The following is a 16,869-nucleotide window of genomic DNA, read 5'->3' as shown; positions in this document are numbered from 1 at the left end:
GCTATTCAGTTCACTTTTGAACTTGAGACTTGCAATTCTCTTCCGTTTCTCGACATTCTGGTCACACGTAACACATCCAACTTCAGTACTACGGTTTACCGTAAACCTTCATAGGTTTCCCTTCCACCAAACTTCAAATCATGTCACCCGACTAAACAAAAGTTAGCTTCATTTTATTCCTATGTTTTCCGTGCTCTTCAAGTTTGCTCCTCCAAACTAGCCCTTGATGAAGAACTAAATTATTTAAAAGCAATAGCTATTGACAGGGGCTTTTCACCCAACATTATTAATCAAGCAGTTAAAAAATTCTCATCTCAACACACCAAAAGACACACTCTTGTTTTAGGAGATTATAAAAATTCTGTTGTCGTTCCCTTCTTTCCATCAATTAGCTATCAAGTTGCACGTATTTTGCAGAAATTTAACTTTCGGGTCGTTTATTCTTCTATCAATGAAACTCCGAGTTCCATACTCAAGGAACCCATTCCGTATATGAATTCCTGGGGGTATTTACAGGATTCCTTGCCAGTCTGGTTTAATTTACATTGGCCAAATAAGAGAGTCTTAAAATTTCGCGTTAAGAAACATGATGCATATGTTAGAAAAAAGGAAACACAGAAGTCTTCTGTTGCCCAACATTGTTGGTCCGAAAGTCACACTTTCAATTTTTCTGCTGCCAAAATTATTCAAAAGACATCTTCCATTGGTGCACTGGATTTTCTAGAGGCATTTCACATTCAAAAAAATCTTTCTGTTCTAGCTAACGACTCTAAATCCAATCCATCTTTGCCTTCGGCCTTTAAAGAAATTATGTTTTAGTTCTGGTTTCATCAACAGAAGATGCCAGTACCTTATCTCCTGTCCAGGCTTTCTTATCGTATCTAATTATTATATCTTGTCTCGTTCATTTGCGTTTTTCAGCTGAGGATGATGGTTCGGTAAAACCATCGAAATTAGTCCTGCGAAAATTTGAAAATATAACGCTGATTTTTGTTGTTTGACTTCTAAATTAATATTTGTTCGGCGTGTTATTGTATCTTGACAAAACACTAATTGTTTTGTTACATTCTATTGTAGTACATGCTTTTGCATTCGTGCTGTTCATTAGGGTTATACAATTTCGAATCTAAATCTGGAAAAGAGATACTGCGTTACGGAAACTGAAATTTCAAAATAAACGATGAGTGGTCTTCATTTGATGTGCCTTTTTATCTCGTGCAAATTTTCCCCATCACAGCAACCTTTTCAATTATTATTACACTTTTGGGTCATTTTACAAAGTTGCTTTTATGATACGGAGTATCACACTTGAGGAATTACGCATACACTTGTCGAATCCTTGGCCTCTTCGACTGGCATGAGCAACAGCAACTGCCCACAGTCGAATTTCGTCGTCAGGAGTATTTGCATTTCTAAGTGAGTTCTAAGAACATAAAATGAACTGTGATCTCGTATATAATTGTTTTAAAATTCTTTCAGATGTTGGTAGAAATTATCCGCTGGCACGTTCCTTACAGCTGCCAATATATTGCACGAAATATTATATACTTTTCGTAGCACTGTATGCAATATGGAGTTGTATTTCGTATGCCAGGTTTGGCATTCTGTAAAATGCATAGGTATTGTATAGAATGCCTGATTTCATACTTTGGCAGTAACATATTTATACATATATATAGGTATAGATCAATATAATCTATATATATTGTTACGAAATGTACAGGCGCAGTGAGATCGCTTCCCCGCAAAGCAGTTTTAGGGTTGCCATAAAATAGCAAAGAGGGCAGTGTTGCCACATTTGGCGAGAAATCTCCAATTGGCGATATACCATGGACGGTTGGAGAACCTTCTGCAACGAATTCTTACCTGTTTAGCCCAGAATGTTCTCGAACACAGGCCGAAAGCTATATAAACCCTGCTGGTCCGCAGTTAGTATCGAGAGTGTGCTTCATCGAGAGGGCGGGTCTGTGCCTCGTCTAGAGTGCGAGTTAGTCAGTATCGAGTTGGTGTCTCGTCTAGCGAGTCAATCCCTGCGAAGTCGATCGAGTTGACCGCCGGGCATCGAGTGCCGAGTGGTTCGTCGAGTGCACCGAAGGAGTGTCTTAGTGTATTGCGGTTAGTGCATCGTCGAGAGAGCGTGTTGAGCTCCGGGAACGACTGAACCGAAGAGTCGGGAGCTGTGCTCGTGTGTCGTCGAGTGCATGGCGAGTTGTAGCGTGGAGAGTCTCGAGAGTACGTGGCGTTCCGAGAACGACCGAGCAGAGCCGGGAGCTGTACTCCGGTGCTTTGCAGTGAAGCTGTCTCTACCGTGATAGCCTGATAACCTGAAGGCTGTGTCGCTGATCGTGTCAGCGTGTTTATAGTAGTTCATCGACGACTGTAAGAAGTGTTTCGGAGCTGTCCTGACAATACTAGCAAATAAAGTGTGTTTAGATACTTCATCAAGTGTCGTCGTTATTCACTCCAAATCCACACGAACTCCGCAAGAACGTGAAGGAAGATAATAACGTAACAATTGGTGTCAGAAGATAAGAAAGAACGCAAAAATATGTAATGACAGCACAATTTTGGAAGCACTGAAGTAGGAACACTGAGACGTAGAAACGCAGAACTACTGATAGCGTAGATACTTGATGCTTAGAGCGTTGACCCATATTGAAGAGGAACGAGCCGAGCCGGATTAATTTTTTGAAAAAATTTAAATTCATATTTGTGGTCGCAATTCATTTGGTACTCCAATCGTGCCTATTTCCAAAACATTTTACATTTTTGATACTGTGGTGATAGAAGCGAGCATAGATGATTGCAGCAGCTTCGTTACAGGATGTAAGCGGACGCGAAAAGGGAAGAATGTCACAGTAATTCAGAGGAGGAAGGGAGGGAGTCGAAAAGTTTCAGTTCCGAGTTAAAAAAGTTTTGGTTTACAGTTATTTGATTGGGCAAGAGGTATCGGCATTGAGCGTTACATAGGATCGCATGATTAATTTTGAATGACGCAGTTTAGACTTATATATTTTTAAGATAGGGAGGTGAAGTCCCCGAATTCAATAAAAAGTAACACAGGTTATAGCCAATTAAAACTAGAATTGTGCTTTCATATTTTTTATCTTACAGATATATAGAGATGTAGATGTAATGCGTATTTTTTAGACCTTGCTATTGAAATCTTTCAGGTTTGAACTTTCGTTCTACAAATATAGCTTTTAGTCTTTACGTGTGTGTAGTGATTGAAAATCTTTTTTGAGCAACAAATTCTTCTTTCAAAACTTCTCATAGTTAGCGCAGTGTCATTAGGCAACTGAGGGTAAATTCAGGATTCAATTTCAATCTTTTATAATGTGGTTTTGTTGCTTACAAAGGTAAAAGAACTTACTTCCTTGAACTCAGCTAGATTAGTAACGCCGCAATAGAACTTGTCGCTGAATAACACAAAGCCTCGTTGTGTTTACTATGGAAAAAAAAAAAAAAAAAAAAAAAAAAAAACTTGTGTTAGTTTTTTTTTTAAATGCAAGTCTATCTCACGGCCGTATTTTCTTTTTTTTCCGCTTCTGGGTTCTTGCGAATTCTTTAAAAATAAAGAGATTTATAGTTGCCATTTAAGATTACGTAATTATATTTTTCTTTTTGATACCATAGAAAAGATATTATATTGTTACACACTTCTCGCTTTTTATTGGCAACAGCAAAAAAGCAAAATGTAATTCTGCTTTTTAATAAATTTAAATATCTTTTTGGTACTGTAATTAATTCATCGCATGATCAATTGTCAGCGTTATTTTATTTTTATGCTGTTTCATCCGTTTGAAAGGAAATAGCAATAGTCTGCAAGGCAATGAAACCTGTTTCAAATTTTTTTGAATCTGAAATAAATATATTGTTTTCTTAATGCAACTTCTTAATAGTTTTCAATTGTGCATTTGGAGAGATAGCAGTGAGATTGTAGTAAAGACGTTTTTATTGCATATTAAACAGATGAATGACTTCTTTTATTGTATTTTAAAAATCTGATGTGGAGCTTGTACGGTTTATTAAATTTCTTTCCTGCTTTTCATTTAATAAACTGATTTCCTCGAATTTCATTGCAGATAGAATTCTCATTTAATTAATTCAGTTCTCACTTCCACTCTATTGGGGTGGAGACGTACGTTATTCAAAATTTAATGGCTCTAGATACCGTTGTTTTATCCCAGTGCGAGAAACATACATACATGTATGCAGAGTTTTCATTATTTAATTTCTTTAAATATAATACAGGGCGATAATATTTGGTGGCAACAATTTGAAAAGGGATTTAGACTTTTAAAGTTTTCGTCACAAAATGCCAATACGAAATTAATAGCCCTATTGGGCTAAAAATTAAACTTTTGATTCTATTTGCACGTATTTTAAAGAATGGGATCTACCAAGGGTTGATGTCAGAAGAATTACCTGAAGTTCAGCTAACGAAGGCTGAATTAATTGGCTATGTGTATTTTTTGTTGTATAAGGTATTTCTCTCGCCTTCTTAGCATGCCTTCGTAGTGTAGTGGTCCGCACGCTCGGCGCGTATTGGAGAGGCCCGTGATTCGAGTCCCGGCGACAGCATTGCTCATTTTCCACATCTCTTGCTTCCAAAAAATCCTAATGTCTTTACAGTTGTAGTTAACAATTTGTTTGTTTTTCGTTGTTTATTATTATTATTTACGCCCTAAGGCAGGGTTTAATTTCTAAAAGTACCGAAACCCTATGGAAAACCTTCAGGAAAGAGGAACAAGAGTAAATAAATAAATAAAATGACTATTAAAATCATTAATAATTTAAAATTCAAATTAATTATAATTATTTTATTCATTTGCTTAAGTCTTATGTCACACTTTTATTCTATTGTTTAAAGTTTGCCTTACCTTAATCAACATATTACTTACAATTAGATTTGAATTTTATTTGTAAATATTCTTGTAATAATATTGTTTATTCAATGTTTACACTTTTCATTGCACTTTATTGTACTTATGTTAAAATTTTTCACCGGAACCACAGTATCTAATCTACTTTTTAGTGAAAGCACTAGGAATTTTCTTTTAACTTGTTTTCTAAATTTTGCAGCTCAATGTGCAAAGTTCTTGACCACAAAGGTCTTTTTTAGTTTGTTCTCATTTCTTTAATTATATTAATAATAAATATATATTAATTATTATTTAATTGATAATTATTTAATTAATTTATTATTTATTTATTAAAATAATTAAATAATTTCAGTTTAAAGTAATTACGATTAAATAAATTGTAGAGATAAAATTTAATAAGCGATTTTATTGCTAAAAATAAAATTTTCGAGATTCAATTTCTTCTGAAATTGTTGTTCAGTTACATAAAAGAAGTGCTGGAGCCTTCTATATAGGGCTCCGGCTAGAATTAGAATTTATCCCCAAAACTAAGAAGTACCGGAGCGGGGCTCTGGCGCAATTTAAACTCTGCCCTAAGGGAACGCGAAAGGGAGGAATGCCTTCGTGGAGGACTTTCTAAGAAAGACTGGCTCATATTAACATATTACACATGAAGAAAACTACGAAAACGCCGATGCAGACAGCCCGTTAGTGAGATTCGAACCTCGGACCAGACTACCAGTGTTCAGAGACTTTACCACTAGGTCGCTGGTAGGGCCTTTTTTTTTTTTTTGTTTTGTTGTTGTTGTTGTTGTTGTTGTTAAATGCTAGGTAAATGCCATTCAATTTTATTTATGAAATCATCTTCAAAGGCCACTGTACCCTTCCACATATACCCAAACTATACTTCGTAATTATCGAAAGACATTTGAAATAACTAAAATCGCAATAACAACCTTGTATTTAGCGTACATATATTAAGACATACATATATTAGCTTACATAATTATATATACACATAATTGTATAGCGTACATAATATTCTATTCTATCTGAAATAATTTTAAAAACATAAATTCTCACAGCTTTAGAACTCCCCCCCCCTTCTTTTGACGTAAGTTACATTCTTAACTGAGTCCTTCCAAAATTGTTTAACTGTTATTTTACGTTAACTTGCGCTAATTTTACCTTACAATGCGCCCAGTGTCGATCCTAGCGGGAGGGGTGACAGCAGGCCGGACACCCGGAGGGCTTTCAAAGACTAATCGGGTATAGTCCGGGACCTGCTCCATCCATAGCATTGCGACATAACATGTTTACAACATAAAATACCTAGCGTAACATTACCTACACGATAGGTGGACATTGAATGGCGACATAACATTGCTCAGCACAGACATGACATGGCATAGCATTTCGACAACGCAATGGAAACGGACATAACCATTAATGTTAACAATTAATGTTCGTGGAATTAATGTGAACTTGCGAATGGAAAGAGTTGTAGAGAACCACGGCACACATAAACATCTGTAGAATGTCTTGTTGATCTGCAGCGCCACCTATCGGCAACTTCTTGTACTTTTTTTTTTTTTTTTTTTATAATAAATCTCGAGCGCATGATCTGAAGTGTCTGTTTTTAAAATTTCATCACATTATGACCCATACAACACTCTGCACAGGCCTCTGAGTTGGGGAAGTTTAATTTGGATAACCCTGTAGGACGATTTTTGAGGGTCTCATCCGGAACGGAGGAAAAATGTCTGAAATGGCACGATTTTTGTTGCCACCTCTAGAAAGGCTGAAATGGGACATCATGTTCATTTTTCTCTCTTTTCTGTGTTTCTTTTTTCTCTTTCTTGCTGCATCCCTTCTTTAAATGCAGGAATAAAAGTATGTTTTCTCAAATCTTCTTTTCTTTTCCGTTCATTCCATTTGTTATAAAATTTTCTTCATCAAAGTTATTCAATAACTACTGAAGAAGCACGGTTTATGAATGCAGAGGCATCCGGATAAATTTTATGTATTCCGTTTCTATTTATGTGACATCCATTGTAATACACTGGAATATTCCATACGCAAATAACATCCAGCCAAAACTTTGCTTCATGTGCTGTGTACGATTACGACCACCGGAAGTAGAAACCCCGGAAGTGCATTTTGCGTAAGCAAAAATGAATAAGTAAATAAAATAAAGAAACCGCCTATCACGATGGACATAAATAGACTCCATCTTTGTTTTTACCTTCATGTTTTAAAAGGAGGAGTTAGAATTAACCGATTGCCAGCTGTGGGCGACAAGCGTAGAAATTGATTAATCAAAGGGGGGGTGGAGGAATTTATTATTTTAAGGATTGTTCTATTTATTGACCAGTAATGAGATAGAATTAATCAGGACTCAAGTTATTTATTGTTAATTTCATTTTTTATGTTTCATCAAGAATTATCAAGTAGTCATAGATTTACATACAGATTTCTTGAATAACTACCATTAATTAAACCTTTATGCTTGACTAATTATCTAACCTAAGGAGGGTCAGGCAGGAAATTTATTGTTCTGAGGTTAATTTTATTCACTGGGTAGCATTAATAAGACGCATGATAATTATAAGATTGGAATTATCTGTTCCTTCGTCTCGTAATATTTGTCAGGAACTAATCAAAAATTAGAAGACTTAAAGATATTTCTTGCTTCATTTCATCTTGTAAGATTCGTCATTAGCTTGTTAAATAATTGGCAGAGTTAAAAATTATTTTTTTCTTTATTTCGTCTTGTAAGAATCGTCATGAAGTTCTCAAATAATTGTCAGATTTTAAAATCGTATTTTCGTCACTTCGTCTTGTGAGATTCGTCACGAACTAATCAAATAATTGGCTGCCTTAAAGTTATCTATTGGTTCATTTCGTCTTGTAGGATTCATGACGAATTTATCAAATAATTGGCAGATTTTAAAATTATATGTTGTTTCATTTCGTCTTGTATGAGTCGTTATGGGCTTATCAAATAGTTGGTAGCTTAAAAAAAGATTTATTGCTTCATTTCATCTTGTAAGATTCTTCATAAAGTTATCACGTAATTGGCAGATTTAAAAATTCATTGTTGCTTTATTTCGTCTGGTAAGATTTCTCATCACCTAATAAAATAATTATATGAATTAAAGGTATTTGTTGGTTCATTTCGCCTTGTAAAAAAGATTCATGATGAACTTATCAAATAATTGGCAGATTTGAAAATTATCTATTGCTTCATTTCGTCTTATTTCTTCAAGAAACTAACAAATAACTTACAGATATATATATATATATATATATATATATATATATATTTCATTTCATCTTTTAAGATTCGTTATGAACTTGTCAAATAATCGAAAGATTTAAATTTATTTTTGCTTTGTTTCATCTTGTAAGATCCGTCATAAACTTTTCAAACAACCGGTAGATTTAAATATTATTTGTTGCTTCATTTCGTCTTGTAAGATTCGTAATGAGATTATCAAATAATTTGCAGAAAGTTATTTTTTTCTTTATTTCATTTTGTAAATTTTGTTGTGAAGTTATCAAATAATTGGCAGATTTAAAAATTACTTATTGCTTCATTTCATCTTGTAAGATTCGTCATGAACTAAACAAATAATTGACAGATTTAAAGTTATAATTTTATTATTTGCGTATACGAGTTGAATTTTATGAATGTGTCAAATTAAATCTCGTGATCTCTCACTTACTGCTCTTCTAGAACAAGATTTAGGAACAGGCGGATAGAATTCACGTCTTGAAGCAATGGGTAATGACTTGTGACGTGATATGAACGATAATGACTTGTAGCGAGATACGTACGCAACGGACCTTGTCAAACGAACGATACTCCTATCGTGACCCGCAGACGATCTTGTTCATTATATTTCGATAGTGATAAATAATCTTTCAGTTTCGGTTTTTATAAGAATTCCATTTTATTTTAATTTGCAGATTGGAGTTCCGTGTCTTTGTAAAGTCATTCTGTTTCGACTAAATTTGTAATTTGTGCATTTTAAAATTGTAAGTGCATTTTAAAATATATCGAATTTACGCAGTATCTATGTGTATCAATACTTAAGTTTTTTACGTATCGTAATTTAGCGTCATTTTCTACCTATCTCCGTGTATTGTATCCACGTGTATGTTAGAGTAGTATAATAGAATAATTGTATTATCTTATCTACGTGCATTTTTGTGTATATGGTACTTACGTATTAGTGTCAATGTTTATTAGTGTAGAGTATATTAGTGTGTCGCATTTATGCGCATTGGAGTGTTGTGTCTATCTTTTAGTGTATAGTATATTAGTAAATTATTGTATAGCATACTGGTGTATAGTATATTAGTGTATAGAATACTGGTGTCTAGTATATTTGGTGTATAGTATATTAGTGTGTAGAATACTGGTGTATAGTATATTAGTGTGTCGCATTTATGCGCATTGGTGTATTGTGTCTATCTTTTAGTGTATCTTAGTGTATAGCATTATGCACATTGACGTGTCGTGTCATTAGTGTATTGTGTCTATAAATGAACTCTTGCATCATGTTGCCATGTTTCAAGATCTAAGTATATGCAGAGCAACACCTATAGTAATATAGTGTATTATTAATATTCACATAAAAGTACATTTCAAAATATATCGAATTTACGCAGTATCTATGTGTACCAATACTTAATTTTATGTAATATCGTAATATAGTTTTGTGTCTACGTATTTTAGTGTAAGTGTCTACGTATATCAGTGTATCGTATTCATGTGTAAGTTATTGTAAAATAATAGAATAATTTAATTAATGTGTTTTTATGTGCATATCGTACCCACGTATTAGTGTCAACGTATAGTAGTCTATAGTACATTAGTGTGTCGCATTTTGTAGTATATTGTAGTATTAGTGTGTCGCATTATAGATACTAGTTGCAAACAGAATGTAGCATAACTTCAAAATTACTGGTGAGCTATCTTCTGGTGGGAAAAAAATAATTAAAAATCGGGAAAAAAAAAAAAAAAATGAAAAAAAATTTTTTTTTTTAAAAATTAAAAAAAATATATATATATAAAACAAAATCTGAAATGTTTCAGATTTTAAATTACGTCCAAAGGGGCGTTTTTTAACATTTTGTGTGTTACCTTTCTTTATTAAATATCATGTCCCTCGCACTTAAACCATAAGATCCAGTGCAACAGCAATATCGCAAAATAGTTTTAAAACGAGCATATCTTTAGAATTTCCGATACAGAGACTCACGCGCTGGAGATAAAAATGTTTTTTCTGCACAACGTTGCCATTGCTCGCTTTGAAATCCTTGAGTTTGTTAATCAAAAATTCGTCAAAGTTTTAAAAAATAGGAAATCGATCATAAAACAAATTTCAAATTTCAAATTTGGTCTTCCACATGCTCATATTCGTTGGAGGATTACGTTATTCAAAATTCGATGACTCTATGTACCGCTGTTTTATCACAATACGAGAAATATACATACATTTATGCAGATTTTTCATTATTTAATTTCTTCAAATATAATGCAGGACTCTAACATTTTGTGGCAACAGTTTGAAAAGTGAACCGACATTTATGAATCCGACGCAAAATGCCAAAACGAAACTAATAGTCCTTCTGGATTCAAATCCCTTTGGACTAAAAAACCGCAACCGTATCAATTTATTTATTCGTATTCCCTTAGAAAATGCTTCCAATTTGTTAGTATTTATTTCAAATCAGAATTTTTTCCGCGCTGTTATATTTAATACAAGAATCTAATTTCATTTCGTTCTCCAGGGAGGGATTTGAAGCATTTGGTGTAGAAATCCCTTCCAAAGATTTCATCTTCATTTTTATTATCTTTCGCGTGCAGTGCTCGATGCTTCATTCGCTCTATCTCGCCAGCTCTAAATGAGAGAAGAGTCCGAAAAAGGAAAATAGGGGGGTCATTTGCAAAATGCGTGCAATAAAAGTAGTTTTGCTTTATTTTAAAATTTCAAAAAAATTTTCATTTTCCTGTTTGCTAGAGGTGCTATATTCCCCCCCCTTTTTTTTAGTCCAAAGGGGCGTTAGCCCAGTCTCAAACGGCTGTTTCACTTTTCCAATTGTTGCCACCCAATATATTATATTTAAAGTACCCCTGCATTATAATTATATTTAAAAACTTCAAATGATAAAGAATCTGTATGTATGTATGCAAGTTTTTCGCATTGCAGAAATTAAAAAGTACCTGGAGCCATCAAATTTTGAATGATCCACGCAAATATGGACATCGGGAAGCCAGCAGGGGCGTAGCTAGAGTTTCTAGCGCCCGGGGACAACCGAAGAATTGGCGCCCCTTCCTGTGTGCCAGAAATGGAAAATATTTCATTAAAAAATTTCGTAGCATCAATTTGGCGCCCCTTGGATGCTGCGCCCGGGGACAGATGTTCCCCCTTGCCCCACCCTAGCTACGCCACTGGAAGCCAGAATTTTGAATTTATTCCTTAGTTAATAAAAGTCGTTGTTTATTTTTTCTTATATTAATTCTGTTTTGGCTGTTCAAGTGACATTTCTGGCAAAATGACGCAAAATATTTTTCTCCTTGGATAAAACTTCCCGAAATACCTTGAAGTTTACACAAAACCAACGTCATTTTTAATTTCAGAAACACCTATAAATTACTACGTTTTTTTTTTATATATGGGTCATTAACTACCTACACCGCTTGGCAAATTTTCTATTGGGTTGGCAACTAAGTAATTGCGGATTTCACTCATAGATGGCTTCAGTTGAATTTTTAGGGTTGCAAACATAGTACAAATTTAAAACACATTTTGTTATTTGATAGTTGGCAATTCAGCTGTCAATCAGTAAAAAGAGTTTTTTTGATCGCTTGCGTAGTTTTCGTTTGCCGTTCGTTGAAAAATGGAAAATCAAAAGGAACGTTTTCGTCATATTTTGCTTTTTTATTTCCGCAAAGGGAAAAACGCATCGCAAGCTCATAAAAAGTTATGTTCTGTTTATGGTGACGAAGCCTTATAACGGCAGTGTCAAAATTGGTTTGACAAATTTCATTCTGGTGATTTTTCACTCAAAGATGAAAAACGCTCTGGTCGTCCAGTTGAAGTTGATGACGACCTAATCAAAGCAATATTCGATTCGGATCGTCACAGTACAACACGTGAGATTGCAGAGAAGCTTCATGTATCACATACATGCATTGAAAATCACTTAAAACAGCTTGGCAATGTTCAAAAACTCGATACATGGGTTCCTCACGAACTGAAAGAAACGCATTTAACGCAACGCATTAACAGCTGCGATTTGCTAAAGAAACGTAATGAAAATAATCCATTTTTAAAACGACTGATAACTGGCGATGAAAAATGGGTTGTTTACAACAATATCAAGCGGAAAAGATCGTGGAGCAGGCCAGGTGAACCAACTCAAACAACATCTAAAGCTGATATTCATCAAAAGAAGGTTTTGTTATCAGTTTGGTGAGATTACAGAGGAATTGTCTACTTTGAACTCTTACCACCCAACCGAACGGTCAATTCTGATGTCTACATTGAACAACTAACGAAATTAAACAATGCAGTTGAAGAAAAGCGGCCCGAATTGAGAAATCGAAAAGGTGTTGTATTCCATCATGACCATGCAACAAGGCCACACACATCTTTGGTCACTGTACAAAAATTATTGGAGCTTGGTTGGGATGTTTTGCCACATCCACCATATAGTCCTGACGTTGCACCATCTGATTACTTTTTGTTTCGATCTTTACAAAACTCCTTGAATGGTAAAAATTTCAATAATGTGATGATGTCAAATCGTACTTGATTCCGTTTTTTTGCTAATAAAAACCAGAAGTTTTATGAACGTGGGATTATGATGCTGCCTGAAAGATGGCAAAAGGTCATTGATCAAAATGTGCAATACATTACAGAATAAAGTTATTTAATTCCATGAAAAAATTGTCTTTGATTTTCTAAAAAAAAAAAAAATCCGCAATTACTTAGTTGCCAACCCAATATTTTCAACGTGCTGTTATTCTGTGTTAATAAAATGATTAATTTAATTTTCAAGTGGCAACTGTAATTATTTGAAAACTTGAGTGATTTAAAAGTTAATGAACATTTTAATAATTTATAGATTTGTTTTTTACTTCCTTGTACGAAGTAAAGAAAGTATTATAATAGGGGAAAATTTCCGCTTATTTTATTTGAACGGAAATATCCATTTTGACCATTCCCGAATGCATTTCGACTATTTTTTAGTCCAAAGCGGCAATTTGTCTTAAAGGACTATTATTTTCGTTTTGGCATTTTGCGTTGGTTCACTTATAAATGTCCGATTCACTTTTCAAACTGTTGCCAACAAATATTATCACCCTGTATTATATTTAAAGAAATTAAATAATATAGAACGTGCATGAATGTATGTATATTTCTCGCATTGTGATAAAACAACGGTACCTAGAGCCATCCAATTTTGAATAACCTACGTTTGCAACCGAATATGAGTATCTGGAAGCCCAAATTTGGAATATGGAATTTGTTTTATTATCGGTTTCATATTTTGTAAAACTTTAACGAATTTTTCATTAACAAACTCAAGGATTTCAAAGCGGGCAATGTCAACGATAAACAGAAAGAAAATTTTTATCTCCAGCGCGCGAGACTTTGTATCGGAAGTTCTAAAGATAGATTCAATTTAAAATTATTTTGCGATATTGTTATTCAACTGAATTTTCAGTGCGAAGAACATGATATTTAATAAATAAAGGTACCACTTAAAATATTTTAAAAAACGCCCCTTTACATGTGATTAAAAACCTGAAACCTTTCAGATTTAATTTTTTTTTGGGGGGGGGGACTCTGTAAGTACGGACAGAATAAAAGACTATTTCTTTCCAAATCGGAATAATCAAAGTAATGAAATGAATATAACTCCTATTAACAGTGCAAATTTAGCTAAAAATTAGGAATTTCAATGTGTACTCAACTGTTACCGCAAATCAGTTGTGCAGTTTGAGTATCAATTCCAAAACGGTGAAAATAGCCTAATTACGATGGCAAAAATTGATTGACAAAATACGATTAAAAATCTAGAGTTATTAGGTATTTGGGGAGCAGGAGAATAAGATAAAAAATTGGCAACGCCGTCGCCGGGAATCGAACCACGGAACTCTGGAATACGCGCCCAGCGTGCTGACCGCTGCACTACGAAGGCAAGGAAAGAAGGCGGGATAAATACCTTATATACTCCCCCTTTTAAAGGGCGACTGAAGTATTTAAGAGACCCAATCGCCAAATCCTGGGTGTGGAGAATCATCATCCACCATCCTTTTAGTTCGGGCGCCATTGTAGAGTCATTAGGTACTTTGGAAGCAGGAGACGTGATGAAAAATCAACAACGCCCTCGCCGGAATCGAACCACGGACCTCTGGAATACGCGCCCACCGTGCTGACCACTACACTACGAAGGCATGCTAAGAAGGCGAAAAAAATTTCAACGCGAACTGTTTCCGCAGACGGTATTTGCCGTGGCAGGAAACTTTCTTTAAAATTCAATATTTTCTTTTACGCAGCAATATGAAGAGAACGGACTTTTCCTCTGTGATTTGGCTAGCGACTTTCTGGATGGAGACTCTATCACTGGCTGAGTGGTTAAAACCGTTGAATACTGGTAATTGTCCATGGATTCACACCCAAGCGAACAGGTTAGCTGAAAGTGCGTTTTCCTTGTGTTCCCCTATATAAAACGGGAAAGCGAGCCAGTTTCCCGTAGTAAATCCCCCACGAAGGAAGGAGGGTTGCCAATAGGCAGACAGCCTTTGTGAATTTTGCTATACTACAGCAACCTAAGTCAGAAGGGACTTTTAAATTGGATTGTAAATAATGAAGAATCTGCATGAATGTTTGTATGCTTGTATTGTGAAAAAACAACGGTACTTAAAGCCATCAAGTTTTGAATAACGTAGTCCTCTGACCGAACATGCGCACTTGGAAGTCCGAATTTTGAATTTCGAATTTGTTTCATTATCTAACTCAAATTTGGTAAAACTTTAACGAATTTTTGGTTTTTTGAACTCATTATTTCGAAGCAAACAGTGGCAAAACTGTACGGAATAAAGCAATTTTTATCTCCAACCCGCGAGACTGTCTAAAAGGAAATTCTAAATATAGTTTATAAATATTTTGTGGTTTTCTGTTGAATCGAATTTTATGTGACCTAAACACCAAGAACGTGATATTTAATAAATAAAGTAAACACATAAAACGTTAAGGATAAAAAGAAAAAAAAATTCTAAAGAATCATCTTAGTAAGAAAATTGAATGTTGATATGTGAACTCAAAAACGACTGAAAAAAAAAAAAAAAAAAAAAAAAAAAAAAAAAAAAAAAATTGTGCCAACAACTTAACGCTGGGTCGGGATTTCTGCAATGCTGCTGTCAAAGTATCTGTAATTTTGCTGTTGAATTGCATATGCCGTAATTGCGAAGTAAATGATACTTTATAATAAAGCTAAAAAGACAAAAATAAATAAATAAATAAATAAAAATTGGGGGGCGTTAATAGGAGGGAGTGCAATAGGAGTGAGCTTCTGTAAAAAACCTTAGCAAACCCTTTTGGATAACCGTTAAAAACTTAAACCTTTCAGAATTTTTTTTTTCTTTTTTATTCTCCCCCCCCAAGTCCGGCGTAAAAACAAAACAAATAACAAACAAAAAAAATGAACAATAAACGGCGAAAAAACAAAACAAATAACAAAAAAAATAATAATAATAAACAATAAACGGCGTAAAATAATGAAAACAAATAACATTTTCTTTCATTTGCTGAACTAAAGAAATCCCCCCCCCATTCTTCTGCTTAAGAATTATTGAATTTCTGCTGCGTTAATAATTATGTGTAAGAGAGTTTAATGTTCCGAAGTGGGTGAATTTTTTAGCGAGAAAAAATAAATGTGATTCGTACGTATTTCCAGAATTAAAAAAAAAAGTCCTGTTATTATCGTCATTTTATGATGGCCCCCCAAATAAAAATCATTCATGTTTTTGTAGGGGACATAATTGTCAGAATCCGCCTCTCTCTCTTTCAGTGGGGTTAAAGGAGAAAATGGAAGAAAAAAAAGTGGGAAAAAATATGGGAAAAATTCAGAATTCGCATTTACAACCTTTCGAAATCGTTAATGTGGACCCCAAAAGTCAGAAGTCTCGACACTTTTAATACCACGTTTTTCTCTTTTGCATTTAGTTTTTTTTTTTTTTTCTTTTACCTTCCTCCCCCCGCCCTCTTTTAAAATCTCTTCTCTTTTCCCATTTAATCTGTTATCGGTCTTTCTTTTTCTTTTATTGCTTTATATTTCCCCCTTTTTTTACGAAGGTTATGGCCCCCATAATGATTTTTTGGACCTGAAACGAATTTGATTACTTTTTTTTTTTCCTTTCTTCTTATGCCGAGTGTTTTTTTTTTTTTCCTTTTTTTCTTTTTAAAGCTGTTTAAGGCTGTGTATTTCATCTCAAGTGTTTTTTAAAGTGTCAGGAAAACTCGTGGGTAATTCTTTTCAACCCTCTGCCACACCAAACGATTTTACGTCTCGGTTGATGAGAACCTGGGAAAAAGAATTAGCTACACTGTGACTGTAACGCGCCCCCCCCCTTCCCCGAAAGAAACACCTTTAATAAAAATGAAATTTTTCTATGTAAGTGTATAACACATATTGCCCAAAAGAGTACTATTAATAATATTATTAAGAAGAATGTGTATTAGTTAATGTGCCACTTGGGACCTTTCGAGGTAAAAATTTTATATGTATTTCTTTTATTTTACTAATTCTGTATTTCATTGCTTTTGTAAAATTAAAAACTTAAAAAAAAAAAAAAAATTAAAAAAATCTGAAAGGTTTCATATTTTAAATTACGTCCAAAGAGGCGTTTTTATGACGTTTTGTGTGTTATCTGTACTTATTAAATACCATGTTCTTTGCACTTAAAACATAAAATTCAGTT

The 16,869-nt window shown here is 34.2% G+C and overlaps 1 protein-coding gene across 2 annotated transcripts in view; it reads left to right on the top strand.

Annotated features, from left to right (window-relative positions):
* Window positions 1-16,869, top strand: part of LOC118194187 (steroid receptor seven-up, isoforms B/C-like) — a 187,004-nt gene that overhangs the window by 60,524 nt on the left and 109,611 nt on the right. The gene's annotated exons all lie outside the window — the stretch shown is intronic.

The sequence above is a fragment of the Stegodyphus dumicola genome, chromosome 11 (genome assembly GCF_044657685.1).
Source record: "Stegodyphus dumicola isolate Sdum_Otavi_A_Nest chromosome 11, ASM4465768v1".
Lineage (NCBI taxonomy): Eukaryota > Metazoa > Arthropoda > Arachnida > Araneae > Eresidae > Stegodyphus > Stegodyphus dumicola.
This window is presented reverse-complemented; position numbering and strand designations above follow the sequence as displayed.